The following is a 23,235-nucleotide window of genomic DNA, read 5'->3' as shown; positions in this document are numbered from 1 at the left end:
GGAAACTTTCCAAACTTGTAAACACTGCTACTAAACTTAATTTTTCCTATGAAAAGTATATGAGACAGCAATTAGAGAACAAAACAGTGGCACCAAGATGGTGACACATGACCCATGACTTTCAAATATGTATCTCAACAAAAATGACAAATTATTGCATGCCATGACCCAGTGGTCATTAGCCAAGAGTAGACACTGTGATTTTTAAATCAAAGAATGCCAAAGATGTCCTGCACATCAGAATCTCACTGTAATGTTCAAAACAAGGTGTGAGATTATTTCTAAAGTGGGCCAATTGGTTTAGGTTTATAAGGAAATTTACTTTGAATGAGCATCAGAGGAAATTTATCCTACTCTTTCCTCTATAACATGGTTCCCAGCATGTATCCCAGGAGTGGCATTTGAGTGAGACTCTTGTGTATTTTTATGAAGTGCAGAGGAAGTAACAGACTAAGTAGATTCACTTTTTAAAACTTTCAGAGTGATACTTTTGACACAATGCCAAACATCCAGATGAAAATTGAAGAACAAAAACAACTCTCCAGATGTTTTCCCTAAGTAAATGTATAGGAATTACTGCTCTTGACCTTTCTTTAGGAGAATAACTCACACAGCAAATGAGGATAAGGACCAGATGAAATGCCGGGGTCAACAAAGGCCATGGTGACCTCTTAACAGGAAAACAGCAAAGGTGATATTGGATGACCAGGACAACCTAAGATAATCAATCAACAAAACCTCACCTTGGTGGATATGGCAGATTAAACTTTTGGCCCAAATTTCTCACTCCTCTCCACATCCATGATTTTAGCCATCTAACTCATAACACCTTGTATTTCTTTCTTCTACAGACGAAGGACACTTCCTGGGCCTTTGACTTTGGCCCAATGGAACATTAGCAGACATGCTTCATGCAGAGGCTTGCAATGTGCATATGTAGGTGGGGTTATCCACTTGTAAATTTGCCATGATGATGAAAGAAAATACCCCAGATGACTCACTGGCCAAGTGAAGATGAGAGACTTGTGGAATAAAGCTGGCCCCAACCTGCAGCTTAGAGCCAAGTCCAGCCTAGGCCAGCCAGTTCCCAGCCAACTCACAGATGTGTGAGACAGAATAAATAATTGTGTTTCAAGCCACTAAGTTTTGGGTGGTTTATTACAGAGAATTATTGTGGAAATAGTTGACCTCTACCATAGAGCCAAAACAGATTGAAGAGGAGTTGATGTCTATAACAGTGTTTCATGTAGCTCTCAGCCTATTAATAGTGATGTGGTCAGCTAGGAATGCCTGGGATACTCACCTGGGCCCTGAACGCGTGTGGTGGGCCCCCCCAAACATTTCCCCAACCAAAGTTCTGGCCGGACTGCCCTTGTGGTTCTCAGGATTACAAGACTCACCTCAGAAACAACCATCAGGGGTCCCTGTAAAACCAAGGCTTAGTATTCACAAATCCAGGAAGGTAAAGGATACAGCATGCCCAACGGCCACACAGTGAGGGCACAGGTAGAAAGAGAGGGATCCCAGAGCTAAAACTCTGTCTAAGGTTGGGGTGCTTAGAGTGTTGCAGGTTCACTCTTTGTTGGTGAATTAAAATCAGAAGAGCAGGGTGTGGGGAGGGAAAAGTGGGACCAGTGAAATAGTCAGTTATCTAGGTTACCCAGGGCATTCTAAGAGGGGAATGTGAAGAGTGGACAGCTTGGTTCCTTAGTGAGTTGTTTAGCCAGAGCTGTGCCATGTAGCTGGCAATACATTTATACGAGATGGGTGACTTCGAAATGGATGCCTTGGCAATCCAAGGCTTAATGGCAGGCACTTACATTACAATCAAAGATGCTTAATAATGTCAGGCACTTACAGAATTTGATCCACTTCTCTGTAGATCAAACCTCCACAGAGAAGCAGACATGAGTGTATGTCTCTCTCTAGCCTCTTTGCCTGATATGGCCTGTTTCATTGTTTGAGTCTGTCAGAATGTTCTTTTTCCAGTTTCTTAGATATACCAAGCACCTTCACACCACAAGGTATTGCACACAGCCTACCTTCCCCACCTTCCCATCCACCTCCCATGTGTCCTAACATATCCATTACCTTCTTAGGTAATGAGGCACCTTTGTCTTCAAGGTGTTTCTCCAAAGGCCTTTAAGGGGTGGGAATGCAGACTGGAGCAGCCATTATGGAAAACAGTATGGAGTTTCCTTAAAAAATAAAAAATGAAACTGCCACTTCTAGGAATAGATCCTAAGAATCCTGAAACACCAATCAGAGAGAATATATGCACCCCTATGTTCATAGCAGTGCTATTTACAAGAGCTAAGATATGGAAACAGCCCAAGTGCCCATCAGTAGATGAGAGGATTAAAAAAGGTGTAGTACATTTACACAATGGAATACTATGCAGCTGTAAAAAAGAAGGATCTTTTACCCTTTGAGACAGCATGGAGGAATCTGGAGAGTATTATGCTAAGCAAAATAAGCCAGTCAGAGAAAAATAAGTATCACATGATCTCACTTATGTATGGAATCTAAGGAACAAAATAAACTGATTAACAAAATAGATCCAGAGACATGGTAGGATGGAAAAAATCTCAGAGGAAGAGGGGAGGAGGGGGAGTGGGAAGAGATTAACCAAATAACTTATATGCATATATGTATAACCCATGGACACAGACAATTGTATAATGAAGGCCTGGAGGGAGTCGGGAGTGGGGTGGAGGGGGTCAATGGGGGAAAAAAGAGGGGGCATCTATATATCTATGCCTGTACCCTGGCCAGTGTGGCTCAGTTGGTTGAACATCCTGTACACCAAATGGTTTCTGGTTCAACTCCTGGTCAGGGCACATGCCCAGGCTGCAGGCTTGATTCCTGGTAGGAGGTGTGCAGAAGGCACCCAATCAATGTTCTGCTCTCACATGGATCAATGTTTCTCTTTCTCTCTTCTTCTCCCTTTCTCTTCCTCTAAAAATCAATAGAAATATATATTGACCTGCAAATCAACAAAGATGAATCCCTTAATCAAAACATGACTTGTACAATTTCTCTTAAGGTTGAACAGGGTTTAAATAAGCATATATGCAAGAGCAGAGTCGCTTGTGAAAGCACTAGGCCATGATAAAGCATTATTTTAACCTTATCAGCCATGACTTTTTATTATGAGAGATAAGAGGCATATTGTCAAAAAATAAATTCATAACTAAGATTTAATCAAATAAAATGCCTTTGAGTAAAGCCTGAATTTTCATATGTAAGCCTCTTACTACTTACTATGGATATATAGAAGAGAGACAGTACTAGCAATACTCACTGAAATGGTCCTAGAGCAGTGGTTCTCAACCTTGGCTGCACATTAGAATCACCTGGGAATCTTGTTAAAATCCTGATTTCTGGGCCTCATCATTAGTAACAAAGAAACAGAATTTCTGGAGGATGAGGCCCAGAAATCAGGATTTTAACAAAATTCCCAGGTGATTCTAATGTGCAGCCAAGGTTGAGAACCACTGTCCTAGAGCCTCAGGCTCTGCCTTTATTGGGATCACCTGAGGATAACCAATAAAGGGTGGGATGCATAGGATCCTAACCACCTAAATGTCCAAGGAAGAATTGATTTTGAATGTTTGACATGGCATTTCTAGGAAACGTATTTTTGATATTTAAATTTCTTACTTATTGATTTTTAGAGAGAGAAAGGAAGGGAGAGAATGAGAGAAACATCGATGTGTAAGAGAAACATTGATGGTTGCCTCCCGTACGTGCCAGGACTGGGGATTGAACCAGTAACCTAGGCATGTGCCCTGCCTAGGCATCAAACCTGAAACTTTTTTGGTGTACAGGATGATGCTCCAAGCAACCTAGACACCTTGCCAGGTCATTGGTTGATTCTTGTAGGTGCCCTGACCAGGGATTGAACTGGCAACCTTGTTGTAGCAGGACAATGTTCTAATCTACTGATGTACCTAGACAGGGCTCAATTAGGATTTTTTTAAAGAGAATTTGAGATTGATTCTCAATTAACTAAAAAATTCCTGTAACTTTACTAACTTGTAGTTTGATTGTGGGTCTGTGATGCACAGTGTGTGTGTGTGTGTGTGTGTGTGTGTGTGTATACACACGCATGCACAGTTATGGCAAATAAGAATTAGTGCTTATTGATCCATGGACGATTTGGCTCAATGGTTAGAGTGTGGGCCAGCATGAAGGATCTTGGTTTGGATTCCAGTCAAGGGCACATAGTTCGGTTGCAGGCTGGATCCCCAGTCCCGGTTGGAGCACTTGCAGGGGGCAACCAGTCAATATGTCTCTCTCACATTGATGTTTTTCTCTCTTTGTCCTTTCCCCTCCCTTCCACTCTCTCTGAAAATCAATGGAAAAAATGTCCTCAGGTGAAGATTAACAAGAAAAGAAGAATTATTATTTATGTATTTATTGAGATCTTATTCTTGCAAGATACAGGAATCTGCTCATCAATAGGTTAGGAACAGTAAAAATGCTAATTTGGGCCTGAGCAGTTTATAAATCACCATCTAGGATCTCAACCTTGGCTGCACATTAGAATAATTTGGGAGATTTTTAAAAATCCCTTTACCCAGCCCCCATCCCAGGACATCAGAACTGTACTTCGTGAGGGTGGGATGCAGGCATCAGTATTTTTAAACTTAACTGTTTTTCTCTTGCTGCTTTTAAGATTCTCTCTTTGTCTTTTGCTCTTGGCATTTTAATTATGATGTGTCTTGGTGTGGTCCTCTTTGGATTCCTTTTGTTTGGGGTTCTCTGCGCTTCCTGGACTTGGAAGTCTATTTCTTTCACCAGGTAGGGGAAGTTTTCTGTCATTATTTCTTCAAATAAGTTTTCAATATCTTGCTCTCTCTCTTCTTCTGGCACCCCTATAATTCGGATGTTGGTACGCTTGAAGCTGTCCCAGAGGCTCCTTACACTATCTTCGTATTTTCGGATTCTTTTTTCATTTTGCTTTTCCGGTTGGGTGTTTTTTGCTTCTTCGCATTTCAAATCTTTGACTTGATTCTTGCGCTCCTCTGGTCTGCTATTGGGTGTCTGTATAATATTCTTTATTTCAGTCAGTGTATGCTTAATTTCTAGTTGGTTCTTTATCATAGCATCGAGGGTCTCATTAGTTTTCGTGACTCTCTCCTCAAGTTTATTGACAGCTTCTAGCACATTTTTGCAAGCCCTCAAAATTGCGATTTTTAGCTCTATATCCTCCATTTCTGTCATGTTTTTTTGTCTCCGCATTTTTTATGCTTTCTTGGTGCACCCCCTAGTGGTCTTTGTGCGCAGTCTTGTTCTAGTTGAGCCTTGATTGTTGTAGTTAAAACTAGAGGGATTTGACCACCTGTCTGCAGTGGGAGAACTTCTGTGCTGGAGACACCCTTCTGGGGCAAGACTTGCTTCAATGGGGCTTTGGTTCTCACTGAGTCTGCCCCCTGAGTGTGTCCCTTATGGATCTGAGGAGTTGTAATCTGGATGGTCCCACTCTGACCACTGGGTACACTGGCTCTTGGATCTCTAAGGAGGTGCTAATTTAGCCTCTGCCTGAGGCTACCCAGCAGGAGCTATGGAGAGATCTGCAGATTCCTTTTCTTTGTTTGGGGTTTGGAGGTGCCCAGATGAGGCCCAGCTGTGAATCAAGCTGCTGTGGGGCCTTGGGCCTTCTTTTGGATGTTCTGGGTCTGTCTGACCCAGCTGCAGATTGTTAGGTAATTTTAGATTCCAAAAGGCCAGGTCATTCATATGCAAAAGCCTCTGTGCACAGCTTGGGTGGGGCGGGGTCTCAGGGAATCAACAGGGCGGAGCAAACAGCTATGGCTGATCCTCAGTCCTGAGGCCTCAGGTCTCAGTGTCAGTGGTAATCGCTGCAAGCACCTCTGAGAGAAAGCCGCCCTCGAGTTCCACCTGCTGCCAGACAGTCCAGTTTCTCCCCGAATGAATCTGGGTCCCCAGAAACTCGCCCGGAACTGGAGTTCAGAGCAGGAGCGTGTGTCTCCCTCCCGATTGAAAAAGACAGCCGCATCCTCAGTTGCCAGCCCCTTCTACGTGCCTCCATACCTCTACACTTTACTTCTGCACCTCCTCTGAGTCTCAGTGTACTTTTCTCTTTCCTTCTAGTTGTAGAATTTCCACTCAGCCAGCCTTCCTGTGGTTCTGGATGATGTCCATTTTGTCTTTTAGTTGTATTTTTGAAGTGGTTGTGCAAGGCAGCAATTTCAGGTGTTTACCTATGCAGCCATCTTGGTTTCTCCTCTGTATGAAGTCTTCATAAAATCAAAAAAAGACTTTTTTTGGGGGTGGTGGTGTGGAAAGCCAAGCCAGATATTTTTCCTCTAAAATAGTTGAATACTCTCAACTCTATATTATAAACTTGATTTTTGTGTGTGTGTGTGTGTGTATGAATATATGTGTTTGAGAATGTGTCTCCTGGGAGGTAAAAGAAAGTTCAGAAAGAAGGGAAAGGAACAATATATTGTTAAGAATATTTGCCGAAACTTGTCATGGATAAAATTATTTGTTCTTTTTGGGCCCTAAAACATGTGTAAAAATAAAATTAAAAATAAAATGGTGACCATGGTATGCTAATTATATCTTAATTTAAAAACAAACTGTAGGACTTCTCTAAGGAGTTTTTTTGCTAATGTACATTATAAATTTCTAAAATGTAGAGACATAGTTTTGTTTTCCATCTTATTTAACACTGGGAACCTCTTCATGCAGTAGCTCTATGGGAACTGCTATAGGAAATATTGCTCTAGAGAATCTACTCCAAATAAATACTAATGTAGGAATATCCAGCACTTGGAATATGTAATTTGGCTTAAGTGATTTACCACTGTTGTTTCTAGGTCATTACCATTTGTCCATTTCATTTTGGCTCTGTTGACAGTATGCTCCCTCATTCCATTATATGTTTAGCTTTTGTGGCCCTGTATTTAATTAATCCTGACATGAGAAATTTAACTTCAAAAATCTCTTTAAAAAATAAGGTAATATCCTGGAAGGAGAGGACAAAGTAACTAAGCTGACTGTAATTTAATAGGACATGTGGAGTTTAAAATAAACACAGCGTTTTTAATCCAGCTAAGGCTGTAATGCACAAAGCATGACATTTTAAGCCTATTAAGTCATTCCAATAAGATTAGTCTTCAGGTTAGGTGTATAACCCTGGAGACTATTGTCAAATGTCATGGGGACATTTGTGCCAAAGGATTTTATTGGTGCTGATACACACTGGTGTTTATACCACACTAGCCAGACAAGCCTTAAGAAATACCTTATATGTCTTAAGTCAAACTTATAAAGAAGCAATATATAAAATATATAACGGCCATGATTAAGGAATTAGCATGAAGACAATACATAGGAAACTCAGATTGCATTCTTGATATCTATGATAACTTTTCAGAATACAAAATAAAAATGTTGAATTGCAAACATGAAAGAAGAGAAGAGGAGGGAGAGGAGCAGGAGGGAGATAAAGAGAGGGAAGGCGGGGGCGGGAGGAGAGGAGGCAGTCGCACAACAGAAACTACAGGGTCTTTCTTCAGGGCCTCTGCTTTCTCCTGAATCTACCAGGAGCATTTGTTTTACTAATTATATGAAGAACTCAGATATTGGTGGACAAATGTCATTTTTAATTGTCTTGTGAATGACTGATTATTTGGTTTTCTATTTGCAAGTAGCCATAACTGATTTTTTTTTTTGCATGTTTAAATTCCAAACATATTGTATGCCAGAAAAAAAGATTTTTTTTTTTGGGTGGTGGTGTGGAAAGCCAAGCCAGATATCATGTGAACCAGATGCACTTATTTGGATGGAATACAAGAAAATCTGTGAAGATTAACAGTAAATCTTTTCCTGTGCTCACAAATGGGTGAAAAATATTGGCATAAAATATGCTACTACTAAATAAGGGATGTATGTATGTCTTACTGGATACGTATGAGTGAATGACCAAGGTAATATTTGCTTTTTAGTAAAAAAGAAGCTTAAATAGAGTCAAGGGTGTATTTCACAGCCCAAAGCCTGCCTTCTGTTGTCCTCATTATGCAAATTACTCTCTGATAGAAACCTGGCCGCTGCAGGTGGACCGGTCACTCTTACGGGATGTTCCCTAAACAAGCTTATGTGACCACCCAGAAGCAGAGGCGTCTCCTCTTCTGACTTCCTGTCGCAATTACTATCTGTGTGCACATGCAGAAACGAATCTCACCAGTCCATGTTTTCACATGTTTTGATTTATATTTGTATTAATAATATTCAACTTTTTTACAGGGTGGGGCAAAAGTAAGTTCATATGGAAAATAACACAATAATAAATATCAATACAAGAATAAACTCTGTTTCATGTACTCACAACTGTAAACCCTAGAGCTGTATGCCCTATAGACTATAATTTCTTTGAGATCAGAGTCCAGATTTTATATGCCTTTCTACATGTCCGCAGCACCAAAGCATAATACAAATGCTCATTAAACTAAAAACATGTCCTTCAATGTAGAAAATATTTTTTCTTCCAGAGAATGTATAATAAAATATTGAGGAAGTATTAGATGACTTCATTATTTATTTACCAAATAGTCATGTAACACCTACCAATATGTCGATATATTTAAAGGATATATTAACTCACAGAGTCTTTGTGAAAAGTACTATTACTATCATTCCCATTTCACAGATGAAGAAACCAAAGCACAGATAATCATTATTGCCAACAGATAATAAGTAGCAGATTCAGAATTTGGACCCAAGCAGGCTGGATCAAGAATTTGCTTGTTTCATCCACTATGCTCTGCTGCCTTGACTCTAGTTCGTTTTACCCCATATCATTTAATTTACTTATCATATATACTCTTATCTACGGGATTGGTTGTGAGTTGTTTTGGACTAACTAGCTTGCTTCACATTCAATATGGAACACATTTGCAAAAGCATTCCAAATACTATCTTGCCACCTCTCTTGTCAACTTCCTGCTTGTTGCCTTGATGCCTCTCCACCATTACAGTGTAACTTCCAACAAGGCTACCCTGTTCCTTTTCAATTACTGTTCAGTCCCTGAGAACAAACATTCCCATTCTGGTTTCTTTTCCTCTAATTCATTCTGGCTACGTGTAGAGCGTTGATGCCTTTTGATGGAAAATAGAACACTAAGCACTTCTATCTTGGATTACTTTCAGGCCCCATAAAAACAGACCTGCCCCAGACTCTCCCTGGCGCTGCATTTCAGCTGAGACAGAAAGTCATCATCCTGTCCTCAATCTGCTCCCAGAAGCTACTCAGCGGCTCCAGCCAAGCTGTCCTGAAACAGGAGTTCACCCTGAGAATCTGCATCTACTACCAGCAGTCGTCTACAGTCTCCTTTATGCTAATAAATAAAGGTCCATTGTCAAGATGTTTCCCGTGGAAGCAGAGAGACAGTATCCTATGTGAATGTTGCCATCGCATTCTCCTCGACCTGTCCACCAGCCACAGGATGCCTTTCTCTACCTCTGAGTGCCAGACAGAGCCTCCATATAATCAAGTAGATTTGATGTGAGCCGAGGAAGAAAGGGATCAGGGGATGGGAGAGCCTTTATGGAGGAAACCTTTTAGCATGTGTCCCTGTTGAGGGTGGAGGAGAGAAATGATCAAAGTGTTCACTTGTCCTCTAAGAGGACATACAAAGGACAAAGATGGTTATATTGAAGTATCCAAGACCTCTCACAGCAGCGTGGAGAAACCGAACACGAGCACAATGCCTAACTTATGCAGGCCAGCCTACTTGTTTAACAGTGTTACATATGATTTTAGGGCCAACCAGTCATTCAGGCCCTCATCCCAAAGTCTATGTGGAAGAACTTCAGAATGTCCAGGGAGCCCTGTTTTCAGTAGCCCTTTGCAGGGACTTGCCTTAAACAATTTCTGGATTGAATACATCTCAGAAAGATTATGTTGCTTCAACTTAGTACTAATGGCCACTTATCTCCTTAACTTTAAATCTCTGTCTTCTACATTATGTGCATAAAGCCTAAGATTGGGAATAGACACACAATGCGTTCTACAAACACTGAGCACATACTATTCCTGGTAAGGGAATACATTATAAACTATGCTCTTAAGAAACTTCTACTAATAAAGGCAAGAAGCATAAACAGATAATCATAATAAGATGTCAAAAACACTGTTTTAGAAAGATCTTCCCAGGGTATCATGGACAAATAGAGGAGTGTCTATCTTAATCAGCGGGGGCTTCATGGAAGAATCAAGGTCTATGAATCTTCACGTAGTGAGTATGTCCATTTCATGGAATCCCTGTCTGGTGGAATTATGTTACAAACAGTTCGGCTTGTTAATAATCTAGCCCTTAATATCTCACTTGCTTTTCTGATCCTGCCACCGACACAACTCACCTGTCCCCAAAACTGGTTGGAACTATTGGCATCAAAACCTCAGTTATAAAAGTTAAAAACAAGCCAACCCCATTTCACCAATGTTTCAAGTAGGAATATTCATACCAGCTCTGTCTACCAGGGTTTATCCAGTACAGAGTATTTTCACAGCGTGGTTATCTGCCTTACTTCTGTTTTTATACGTTTTTCTCTTTCTCCTACCTCAGTTCCCCTAACCCCCCAACCCCTAACTCTACCACAAACACACAAACACACACATCACAATCACATCACACCTGGGTGATTATACCTAGAACATTTTCTAATCATCACTTAAACAGATAAGCTAATAGGGTCATTTTAAGTTTAGAGAAAATAGTCCTGAAGACAAAACAATAACTGCATTTAAATTCCAATTCCCAAATACTTTTGGCTGCTGTACTTGTAAAGAAGTCCAAGCTATGGTTTCCATCATCATCCCTGGTGAAATGAAGAGGCCAAGCCGAGACAGAACACAGAGAAAATCAGGCCAGTACAGAAACCAATGGCAGGCACTGTTGTAAGAGCTTTATGTAAAGTAAGGTATTTAATGCTCTGAATTGGCTTCTGAGATAAATACAGTAACTATCACCCTGATTTTATGAGTGATAAAATAGAGGCATGGAAAGATAAGGAGACACACCTGAGGTCAGGCAGCTAGGAATCGGCAGAGCAAGGATTTGAACCCCACAGACTGAGCACAGGGGCACCCGCCATGCGCTCTGAGAGCAAGTTGTCAAGGGCACTGATAGGGCTTCATGTGCAGCTTGCTGTCTCAGGCCTGGAGCCCTCATCCAGGAAGGGAGCCCAGATCAAAAGGCAGGGCAAGCACTCCTTCCCTCCCATTGTAGGGCATCTCCAAGACTTCTGCCAAAGGCTTTCTCCCTGCCCAGGGCTGTCTGGTTACTTTAATTTACTTCATTTTGCTTATATTGTTCAAGAGGTTATCGCTAGGCTTGACACATGCTACACTGTAAAATCAACTATATATTCAAGAAGCAAAAAAAGACACACACCAAGAAACAGTAAAGTTTTAAGGGATGTGATTTGCTGTAATCGAGGACTGAACACCAGGAACTTGTAATCTTCGACATTTTTACCTAAACACCCTCACCTGCTTTCCAAAAAATCTTCTAGGAGCTCAGCGAGCCACATAATGTTATCGGTGGAAGTGGGGTTCTTGGGATACCACTGGAATAAAGAATTTCTGGAGGCCCCCACAGGAGGATGAGATGTGGTAGAAAGCTTTATTTCCATGGAATTACATTCCTGGGTTTTCAAAGTCCCATTCCCCTTAGTTCAGTCAGAGAAGTGTAGCTGGGGTTTCAGTAAAGCTAGCAGCAAAGCCAGTGTCCAGAGTTTCCTTTCCACGTCGCAGCCTGATCAGTACAGCATCAGGCCAGTTATAGTCCATTAGTCCTTTGCATGTGGGAGTCCACATGGCCGTGGGCCACACGGGAGAGTGCCAGGAAGCCAGGCAGGAGCCATGATCCAAGTGCCAAAGGAAGCAAGAACTTCTTTGTTCAGGGAATTAAATATCACAGTTCCTCACGCTTGCAATGGCCACGCTCATTCTGTCCCTAGGTGTAATTGACGGACAAGTATCTTCCCTGTCACCCCAACTTTATTGGGCATGTGTCTATCTTCCCTTTGTCCATTCCCCTCTCCCCAGCGTTTTACAGGGAACATGCCTATAATGTCTGGCCTAATTACTAACTAGCTAATTACAACGGTATCAGTAACACTTACATATATCACCTCGCCTTACAGTTTTCATAAAATTTAGGAGGATTTTTGTTAGATGGAATTATTTCTCAGAATAATTTATTCTATTTTTGGACATCTCAAATAATTAGAAAGCTTGTCCCAATATTGAATAAATTCTAAGCATTTTGAACAGCAGTTGAGACATTATAACAGTTCAACAAGTGATACCTTTATTATTATTACTTATTAATTATGGGCAGTTTTGATTCAATGCATCATATACCCACACCTATGTACTGAGAAAATTTTTTTTAAAAGAGGTGTGCTTATTAAGCTCTTGATTGTTGGCACACCCTTACACTAGCCAGCTTTTGTACAGTAAGGAAAAGGAGCTGAACATAGAAAAATTGGTTGCTCCTGGATGACAGATGCTGCAATAAAGTACCTTCTAATTAACCAGTATCAAAATCCACTCGTTCATAAACGGTCACTATCACCGATGGGACAAATGTGGTTCTCAAGCATCATGTTGACTACATGCCAGTCAGTAATATTCTCGTAACGTGGCCGTAGCCTCGGTTCAGAGCAGATGGACTAGGAATTGCACCTACCGCTGGCTATTGGGATCGGGGTCCAGGAACCAGAGCTGGCAAGGGCAAAAGATCTCCAGGTTTGCTGAGAAAGAGAGACATTTGCAAAGGAATTTGCCGTCCTCCAGGAAAAGAACCTGCATGGAGACAAATGCAGTGTGACTGTTTGATGATCCAACAGAAACAGCCCTGCAGTGTGAATTATTGATCAGCAGCCCTTTCTGTCCCCGCACGCTCCCACTGGCTTTGTTATACAATCATAGTTATTATTAGGTTGGTTGCTAGAGCATCAGGCAAACTAAGCTGCTATTCTCAAAATGAGTCCGGAAAAATATTAATTTCAGTCAGGGGAAAGACTTTTTAAATGGCTGTCAGGAATGCGTTTGAAGTGGAACGAAAGGATGAATTGGAAAGAGCTTCAATTTTCACAGTTTCCTATCAGAATAAGGAAAACAAAAGAAAACATTGTTTTCTAAAAAGCATTATTTCATTGTAATTATAATGAGTGATTCTGGCCATTATTTTTTCCTGCCTGGGGCCAACTTTTGTCACAGTGCAGTTTGTATATTAAGTAGGGGGGGGGGAACTAATTTTAAATTAATAACTGCACAAAAGAATACGTTTTTGATAGGAAAGGAGCATTCATATTTAGGGTTTATCGTGCATTTAAAACAGATATTTAACCTTTACATTTAGCCCTTTGTTTTTTCCTCATGAAAAATCACCTAGTGCCTATATTTCCCCCTTGCTTTCCAAATCTAATTGCAGAAGTATCTATATAATACAGACATGAAGAAGTAGAGGTCCATTATAACCAGGAGCATTTGGGGAGATAAATAAAGCCACAGTAGTAAAAATGAAATGCCGCGGTACCAGAAATGCCGCAGTTCGCTTTTCATGATTTGGAATCCTTCATTCATTTATTTATTTCAGCATTTGTTATTGATGATAATAATAACAAATGTCATTTATTGGGCACTTGTTCTGGGCCAGACGCCAAGTTAGGCTCTTTTCATACCTTTAATATGCACAGTAGCCTGCAAGATGGGCACTATTAACCCTCATTTAAAAGTTGAACAAAATCAAGTTTAGAGGGGTTCAATAACCAGCCAAAAGCATACAGCAAGTTAATGCTGGAGCTGGGATTACCTCACAGCAATGCTCGCCTTGGGGTTTCTGCAGCCTGCACCCATTGTCCCTTCTGCCCGTTCACAGAGCTTGTCCATGAAGCTCCTGCCGTGATGGTGGAAATGTTCTAAACCTGCACCTTCCAAGGTTAATCATCAGTCACATGTGGCTACTGAGCACTTTAAGTGTGGAGAGTGGGGCTGTGGAAATGCAATTGTAATTTAATTTAAATTCAATGTGGCTAGTAGTTACTGTGTTAGACAGTGTACTAGTAACACTAAAACAAACAAGAACTGTGAAGCAGAGGATGCCTACCCTAGCGCACTTGAAAAGGATGACACTTGGCAGGACAATTTTTGATTGGCATCCTCCTCCTTTGTTCTGTTGTAATGAAAGTCACTCGCTGTGGGCAGTGGGCATCATGAGCACTGGTCCATCTCGAGAGGGTGAGCCTGCAAGAGGGTGGTCATCGCTCCCTCACCGGCTCCCCCAAGTCTGCGAGTAGATCTCCTTCCCCTCCATTAACATTCCTGGCCACAGCCTGCATTTGCCGCCCTGCCTTTTCTTCGGTCCACCATAATACCGCCCCCCACAAAATTAAGTAGCCTGCTCACCCACACCATTCGTTTTCCAAATGGTAAGGGGAAGACACTTCAGAACTTCCTCTCTAAACATTACAGCTTCTTCTCTGAAGAATTATTAAACATTATCTGCCAACACCAGCTTCACATCACCTCGCAGCCTTTAGAACTGAATAATGAGAGTACACTGTTTCTCAATGTCCACTCTGGGTCGAGCATCCATCTCATTTAATCATCACCTCAGCCCTGTGAGGTAATTATTAATATATCCCCTGTTTTACAATGAGGAACTTGTCTGGTTCACCTGAGGGTCCTAAATGCTTTCTACCTCTCAACCCTGCCATTAGCTTTCAAACTTGTCATTACCTCCTACCTCTGCTAGGCATTCGTCTTGGTTATGGGACAAATATATCACACATAGAGAGAAGCAATTAGACAAATGCCGATGCAAGAGAGGTCTGAAAGGGGTCCTTGCAGAATCCTAATCTTCTCTAGATCAGTGTTGGCAGAACAAGGAAAACGTGTTGAAGTTAAAACCCAATTGAACTTATTTGGATTAAAAATGAAATCTGATTACTGCTAAAGATAAACTGCTGAGACCACATCTATGACAATAAAATTAGATTAATGGAAAGATGATATTTGATTAACTACTTAGGATCATCCATCAAGATTTCATTGTGTTAAACATGATTCTATTAGGTAAGAGAGAAAAAAAGTGTTAAAGTTATGCTCTTAATATGCATCCTTGTAGTGTAATATTTAATGAGCACTCTAGGCTGAACCCAAATAGCTCAAGAATGCCTTCTCAAATGACTTGCAATAGCAATGAAAAAACCCCCAAAACATTTTATCAACCTACCACTCAAATTTATCTACCTGAAATTGTTAACCAGAAGCAAATTTGTATCTGCATTTGGTTGACTTCTAGGATGTCCAAACTATTTTACAGAGAAAAATATTATCAAGAAAATGTTATCTCAATCTTTAGTAATTCTACCTCTTTATGAGAAAGAGGGGATGGAAGCAATTAGTCTCTGTTTTATATTAACTGCTAATAGCTGTAAAGATGCTTTCCCCACTTAATGGTTTCCCTACAACATGTTATTTAATGTGAAGTGTGTCTATAAATATATTCTTTTATTCTGGCTTAGTCCAACTCAAACTCTCACCACCATGCCCCCTAAAAATTGCCATGTTTGCAATCATGAACAAGAGCTACATTTTTAAAAATTGAAAAATAATAGGAGATATTCTGCTTTGATCATACTTGTTCACTTTTTCCATGTAACATTCTTAACATAGACATAAAATTATATAAAACATTTCAAAATCTCTTAGATTAAAATTCCAAAGTGTGGGACTGCTTCCCTTGACCCTAATTTCCTGAACGGTGATGGAAAGGAATTTCCAAGCATCACAGCCATATTTTCTTTCTTGGCTCCTAGGACATTGATTTCCCTATGAACCAACTAATGGTATTTTCCCTACAAGTCTGTGTTCATCTGCATGGCTGCAGCGAGTCACTGCTCTGCACCCTTCTTCAAATGTAAAAGCTCCATCTCTGGGAGCCCTCAGAGTCTGTCTAGGGACCCATTGCAAACGAAGATAAATTGATAATGTGCCTGGGGAGCTCAGGTCAGAAATGCAATTTTCAAGAAGATGGTGACAACCTCCAAAAGTATTCATGTCAATGAAACATGACAGGTGTCACCAAGAACAGAAATCCCAGGCAATGGGAAATTAGAGCCCCCGTGTCCCTACTCATCTGTGATTTCCTAATTGCGGTGTTGGCATTACTTGATGCTGGTGCCATTTTTGATCATGCGGGGCTGTCTTGAGTGCCTTGAATTTGCAAAGGGCTTGACATTCTGAGAGCCATAGCATGTTTCGATCAAATTTGCTTTCAACATGCCATGTTCAAGAACCTTCTTCCCGAAGACCATTAGTGAAAATGACCTGGCAAACTCATTGCCCCCTGAAGTTGCATGTGCCACCAGGGAAGTCATTCATGCCTATCTTTGCTACTGCTGTAAGAGATGCAGGGAGTGTAATAATCCATAAATATGGCTGGGAGTTGTATAATCAGACACATAATTCTAGTAACTATCTTTCCCCAACATGATATTGCATGTTCTCCTTTAGGCATGCCCTGGAAGACAATTGTGTTATTTAATAAATGTTTGTATTGGTTTGAATAAGACAAAAGTAATTCTGAATTGCAAAAAAGTTTTCCCCTTTAAGGGGGGAGTTACTTTATTAGTTTAGATACAGCATAAAAGTTTTTCATAAAGAACAGAAAGGAAGCCCATAGAGCTTTTTTTTTATTGATCTCAAGACGTAGGTAAAACAAGGGAGTTTATCCCTAGTGCCATTTTGTTTTTCAGGACACACGGAAGTGCAGATCACATGAAGTTCAGCTGCTCCAGGAGCCAGGGGTGACCTCCTGGTGGGTTTATTGGAGACTTCCACAATTCCCAGGACTCTGGGTGTGATTTGCTTCCTTATTCTGTGTCAAGAACTTAAGAATTAACATTGCTTCATGATATAAATGAAAAACTGGGTCCAGGGTTACAATGATATGCTGCCCCTGGTCATTGACTCTGCATTTCCAATCTGTTGTGTTTGCCATGTAAGATCATAAAGTTTAATAGATACATCCATCAGCAGCAATGAAATCAATTACCAATGTCTTCTTTATTATCATCATCATCATTATTGTACTATTACCAGTACTAGATAAAATATTACACATCCTTTATACATTTCACTTAGTTTAATCAGAAGTACTTACTAGTATTTGCCTTTTTGTCACATATTTAATACGATAGAGAACACATCGTATTAAAAGTTCTGGCACTTTGATTCAAACTTGTTTGAGACTTAGTTGTGTAAACAGCTATGTTAAGACAACTTTTCTTAATACCTCTTCATGTCAGAATAACTAGGTATTTTGATAAATCTGTTCTTTGAGGACAAAGTATATATTTTATGAATTTATTTTACAAATAAAATCTATACATTTCTTTTGGATGCCAATTAGGTGATTTAAGGAAACCGGTCCTTGGCCACCCAGGTGCATTTGTGTCTAAGGTCAGTGATTGCTTCTGTAGAATTTCTGGTTCCTTTTTCCTGAAGTCTCCTCCCGATAGGCAGTTGTCATCAGGGCTTGTCTCTCCCTTTTCTTCCTCGGGGAACTGTGCTGGAACTAGTAAACCTCCATGAAGGGGCTTCCAGGAGATGATGGGGAAGCTGGATGGCACATGGAAAAATAGGTTGTTACAAAGAATTTGACAATAATTCTTAATTGTAGATAATAAGACTCTGATAATCTTCTTAAAATTTAGAGTACAGACCGTGGGGAAACTTAAGATCTTATGCCTCTCCAAATTGTTTCCATGGTCCCCTCTGCTCTCAGCTAAGGGCTATGGCTGCCAGGCAACAATGCACTATAGCAAAATATTTAAGGTATGTATTTGCTTCAAAATTCACCAGGGAGAGAGAAATCCTTTAGGGAGTAAATAGCATCCAAGGAACCTCATTACTCAACCCTGTGGAGACAAATGAGCTTTCAGATAAGGCAGCACGTGCACATCTGGGGTCACCAGCTGTTCATTCCAAACTCTCTTTGACTTTAGGGAGCCCACACTCCCCCAGTCTCCCTATTGTTGATTGATTTATCTCATTGATCTAATGTGTCCTTTTGTAACATTATGTTTGGACATTTTAAAACCTACACATACAAAAATGAATTGTGAAAAGGTGAGGTAAAATATAAGTGTGTATTAAGCCCTAATATTTTACTGGTACAATTAATCCATCACCTTCTGCACACTTTGGGGAAGGTGCACCTCACACATTATGGAACATTGACTTCTAAGCCTTTCACAAAGAATGGAGCCAACTTTGACCTTGAATATTACGTATTGCACCTTTGCCTTTTTAGTCTGTAGGTATAGCTTGATGTACAAAGGTGCTGGCAATTGATGTAATGATTTTCAATTTTTTCCAAAGGGATTGGTAGCACAAACCAAAGGACAAATATTTTACTCTCTCTTTGTGATGTTAAGACTCCATAAGGTAAGATGTATAAGAAACAAGGCAGTTTTCTCTCTTGCAAAAAGACACAAAACCAAATGTTTCTGGGTAGAATGTAAGGACTCTGACCCTTGTGGTCAGGAAGGGACCTTAGATGAAGTATGATGATGGCTTTCTGAGATGGTTGCATTTTCCACCCCATAGTAGGGCAGATGCTATTGGAAATTTCCACGATAACGTGAGGGTAGCAGAGCCCAAACCAGCCAAGGTAACGTACGAAGGAGCTCAGCTCAGATAAGTAAATGGAGGCCTGCATGACTTCACTAAGTCTAAGTAAGGGGGAGCAGAAAAACAGATGGTGAGGCACACTTAAAGCTGTGGCTGGTCAAGTTCTAAAACAAGAAAACTAAGATGTGGTGATAAGAATCGGAACAGTAACTGTCTGTGGGAATGTTGACTTGGAAGAGACATGGAGGAACTTTCCTGGATGATTGAAATGTTCTCTTTCTTGAGTGGGCCAGTGGTTATGTGGATGTATACATCTGACAATATTTATTGATCTGTGCATTCTATTAAATGTAAATTATCTATAATAATAAAAAGGTAATATGCTAATTAGACCGGACTTCTTCCGGATGTCATTCCGAACTTCCTTCCTGACAAAGATGGGGCTGGAGGGAAGCCAGCCTGAGTCCCGGGTGCCTGCTGGCGGCCGGAGGAGAGAAGCCCTGGTCCTGGGTGCCGGAGGGAAGCCAGTGCCAGCAGCCGGGGGAAGGAAGCCTACTCTTGCACGAATTTTCATGCATCTGGCCTCTAGTGCCTCAATAAAAAGCTTAGCCAAAGCAAACAAACAAAACAGGCAGGTAAAAATAGAAAAAAATTACAAGGTGAAGGAAGTAAGAAGTAGGAGTGGGTTAGGTCCAGATGATATTTCCTAGATGCCTTCTTCCTGCTGTAAATCTTTTCCTTTGTTCCTAAGGCGATTTGCCTTTGGTTTTAGAGCAAAGTATTCTGCATTTTAAAGATATAATGTTAGGACAGCAGGAAATCTGAGGGGATATCAGTGATACTTCCAGTATTTTGTGAAATGTGTGTTTAAGAGACAGAATAAACCGTGTTAGGGATAACAGCGAATCCACACTGTGTACAACACTCTGAGCAGAGGGATGATTCATGTCCCAGGCTGCATGGAGTGGGATGATGCAAGGTTTCATCATACTATTCAGAATAGCTCACAAATTAAAAGTTATAAATTATTTATTTCTGGAATTTTCCATTTAAATATTTTTGGAGTGCAGTTTACCTCAAGTAACAAGCCACAGCAAGCAAAGCAGTTGATAAGAGGGTCCACTGTATTATTATCTTCATTTTACTGACAAGGAAACTAAAACTTTGGAAGGTAATTGAACTGAGTTCCCAAATAGATGAACGATAATGATCTTAAGATATAACCTACCGCTCTCTTAAACACTATGTTTTGAGTTTCTGATAAAGGAGGGTAAGGGAAACACAGTGTCTGCCTTCATAGAATTATAAACAGCAGAAACCAGATACAATCCATTTCTCCTGTAGATCATCCCCATACTGAGTGACCCTTTATGATGTGTTTGGGTGACTAACCTCCACTCAAAGAACTGGCCAGGTAAACTAGCCCTTGCTCTCTTTAAAATACTGTCTACAAAGCATGTCAGCTGATGTTCCTGGCACACACTTCCCTGTACAGAGACTGTTCTACCTGCCTACACCTCCTTGCTCCCAATAGATAAACTGAATACTTACAGTCCCGTGGGTTTATTGGAGTTGTTCTCATTATTATAATTATGAAAATTATTAAATATAAAGAAAAATACCAAAATATGAGAGCAAAAAACAGACAGATAGCTTTTGTTCTATTACAAACTTTACTAATTGTTTTAGATTCTCAATCCAAGTAAGCCAATCAGATACTGAATTTATATGTAATCTATGAATCAATAAGAAAAGTAACAAAAATTGGTAATCTGATCAGGCATTAACACATGAGGGTACTAATACGAAAAGGTACCCAACTCCTTCATTATCAGGGAAATGTGAATTTCAACTTCAGTGCCATGCCAATGACTGTGCTAATGAAGGCAGCTAGAACTCTCATACACCATGGGGGTAGAAATGAACACAACCACTGTGGAAAACTGACAGCATCTGTAATGATGAAAATTATATGCCCTGTGATCCAGCAATTCAACTTCTAGGTATCTACCCAAGACAAAGGCACAGTATGTTCACCAAAAAAAGAAATTGTACTGAAATGTATAGAGTGGCACTGTGATAATAGCACAGAATGGGAAGTGATCCAAATGGCTATTATTAGTAGAACAAAGCTGTGGTTTAGTTTTATAATGGACTTCAGCGCAATGAGAAAGAGCAAACTATGTTTACAACTAGACACCGGGATGAAGCTGACAAATATAAAATTGAGCAAAAGAAGCAAGACATGAAAGAATATATTTTATATCATTCCCCTCACATAAAAGATAAACATTATCTATGGTGATTGTAGTCAGAATAGTAGTTATTTGGGGAAAAGTTGGTGGGAAAGTGGCTAGGAGGGGAGACAGAAGGGACTTCGGGGCATTTCTCTATTTCTTGATCTAGGTTAGCAGTTACAAAGTTAAGTCCACTTGGAGAAAATTTATTTAAAAATGTATACTCGCATTATGTTGAGTGTATTTGCTCTATTCGCATTTTAAAAAATTGCAAAGAATTATTTTTAAATAAGTTATGAAGAAAAGAAAAACCAGCCAATAGAAGTCTGGGCAGAAAATATAAATATATAGATGGTTGCAACACTCAGATTGTTGAGAAAGTGTCTTTATTTTCTCACTCCATTTTAAAGCCGCTAACACAGGAAAGAGTGGATCATGATTAAGATTTCTGTGAAACAACACCACCAACAACAAAAAATCATGAAACCAATTCAAACTCAAAGAAAAGGCTATTGACTATAGCCCTACCTCAGGAGACTGTCAAAGGCATATGCACATATATCTTTTACAGCAGCACAAAATAATTAAATGATTTAAAGTAGATATGCTTACACTTATTTATTTCATATATATCCCTAACAACTACCAGACCCCCAAACAGGGCATGAAAGCTTATTTTGTATTGATAAACACAAATCGATATCCTTGAGACTTTCAGGAATTCTGACTCTCTAGGTCCCTTCCCAACTGCACATTAAACAGCTTCATAAATTCAATTGTTTTCTCCTAATGCAGGGGGAGTGGAATTTGCTTTTGACCTGGAAAATTACTAGTTGTCCTGGGCAGTCAGAGCCCTGGTGCCTCCTTTCCTTTTACATCTATTGATATCTGATAGCTTTCATGGTTCTTAAAATGGTCATCTGTCTCTTGGAAATTTACCCAGCAAGTTGATAATGACTTTAAACTTTATTGCAAAGCATAAACTACAATAACATTCCCAACAACATATTTTTAGTAAGAAATGCCAAACAAGCAAAATGCAAAAATAAAAATGTTTTATTTTATGTCACAATAATATTCAAAGTATATGCTTTATCTACAATATAGTTGGACAACTGTGTCTTTTTCAATTAAAAAAAAAACACTTGTAAATAAAATTGGCTTCCCTCCCTCCCTACAGCTCTAATCCTGTGTTTCATAGAAAGCTTTCTCAGAATTTCTGGAGCTTATGTTGTTATAGTCTCTCTCTCTCTCTCTCTCTCTCTCTCTCTCTCTCTCTCTCTTTCTCCTTCCCGCCCTCTCTCTCTCCTCTCATTTTTGTTTCCTGCATACTTTCAAACTTCCCTTCTGCAGCTATCCTTTCCTATGTAATACAAACATAGCAGAGACCCCTTTCCTCATTTCTCCCAAAACACTTGGGCAAGTCTGTTTGTTAGAAAAATAACCACCACTCAGCTCATTGTCTGTCAGACATTCCTAACTCAGAGTTTTTCTCACTGGCAGATTTTTCTCCTAAAGTCTCTGATTCTCTAGCATTGGGGTTCCTCCTTCACCTCCCCAAATTGACCTCATATCTGTACTTCTGAGATTGCTCCCAAACTGTTCATTTTCCATTGGGAAAATACTTCCACTTTCTCTTTCTCTGCCTCTTTCCATCAACTCAATCCAGCTCTACCCTGAGAGCCTTAGGTAAGTAACTGGATTCACCCTTTAATGTATTCTTAAACTGATAATATTTCCTAGAGGGAAATTCTGTGGGTAACTCTTAAAGTGACACTTCTAAGCAAATGAAAAATAAAAGGGAACTTATTTCCTGAAGGGAAATTCTGCGGATAGTTCCTAAAGTTACACTTTTAATTGAATGAAAACTATAACGGCATCATCATTTCCGAACTGTTCAATGGACTTGCTATCCCACTCCTTCTGGTTGATCCGCCCTAGCCACTCACGACTCATTTCTTCCCTCCAGCTGCTCCAAAGTGGTCTGCTATCTCTGCTTGCCTGCCTCTCCTCCCTCCTCCCTCTTGCCTTTCCCTCTCTCCACCCTCTCCCATCAAGGAAAGGCCTGACGTTTTGTTCATTAGCTGAGCTGTTTAGTGGCAGGATGAAAAGCTGGCCCTGAAACGAGGATTTGCATATCTCCCAGACACAGGTTCAAAGTGCTCTCCTCAGAGTTCCCTGTGCTCAGCTGCGCCAGGACGCTGGTGCCTGCGTGGGGCAGGTGGGAGGCGTGGATGCGCCCCCTCCAAATTCCAAACCTGATAGATTGGACACTAGGTGTTGAGCGTATGATAGGAAAGTGATATACCACAA

The sequence above is a fragment of the Myotis brandtii genome, unplaced genomic scaffold (genome assembly GCF_000412655.1).
Source record: "Myotis brandtii unplaced genomic scaffold, ASM41265v1 scaffold125, whole genome shotgun sequence".
NCBI lineage: Eukaryota > Metazoa > Chordata > Mammalia > Chiroptera > Vespertilionidae > Myotis > Myotis brandtii.
Note: the sequence above shows the minus strand (reverse complement) of the source record.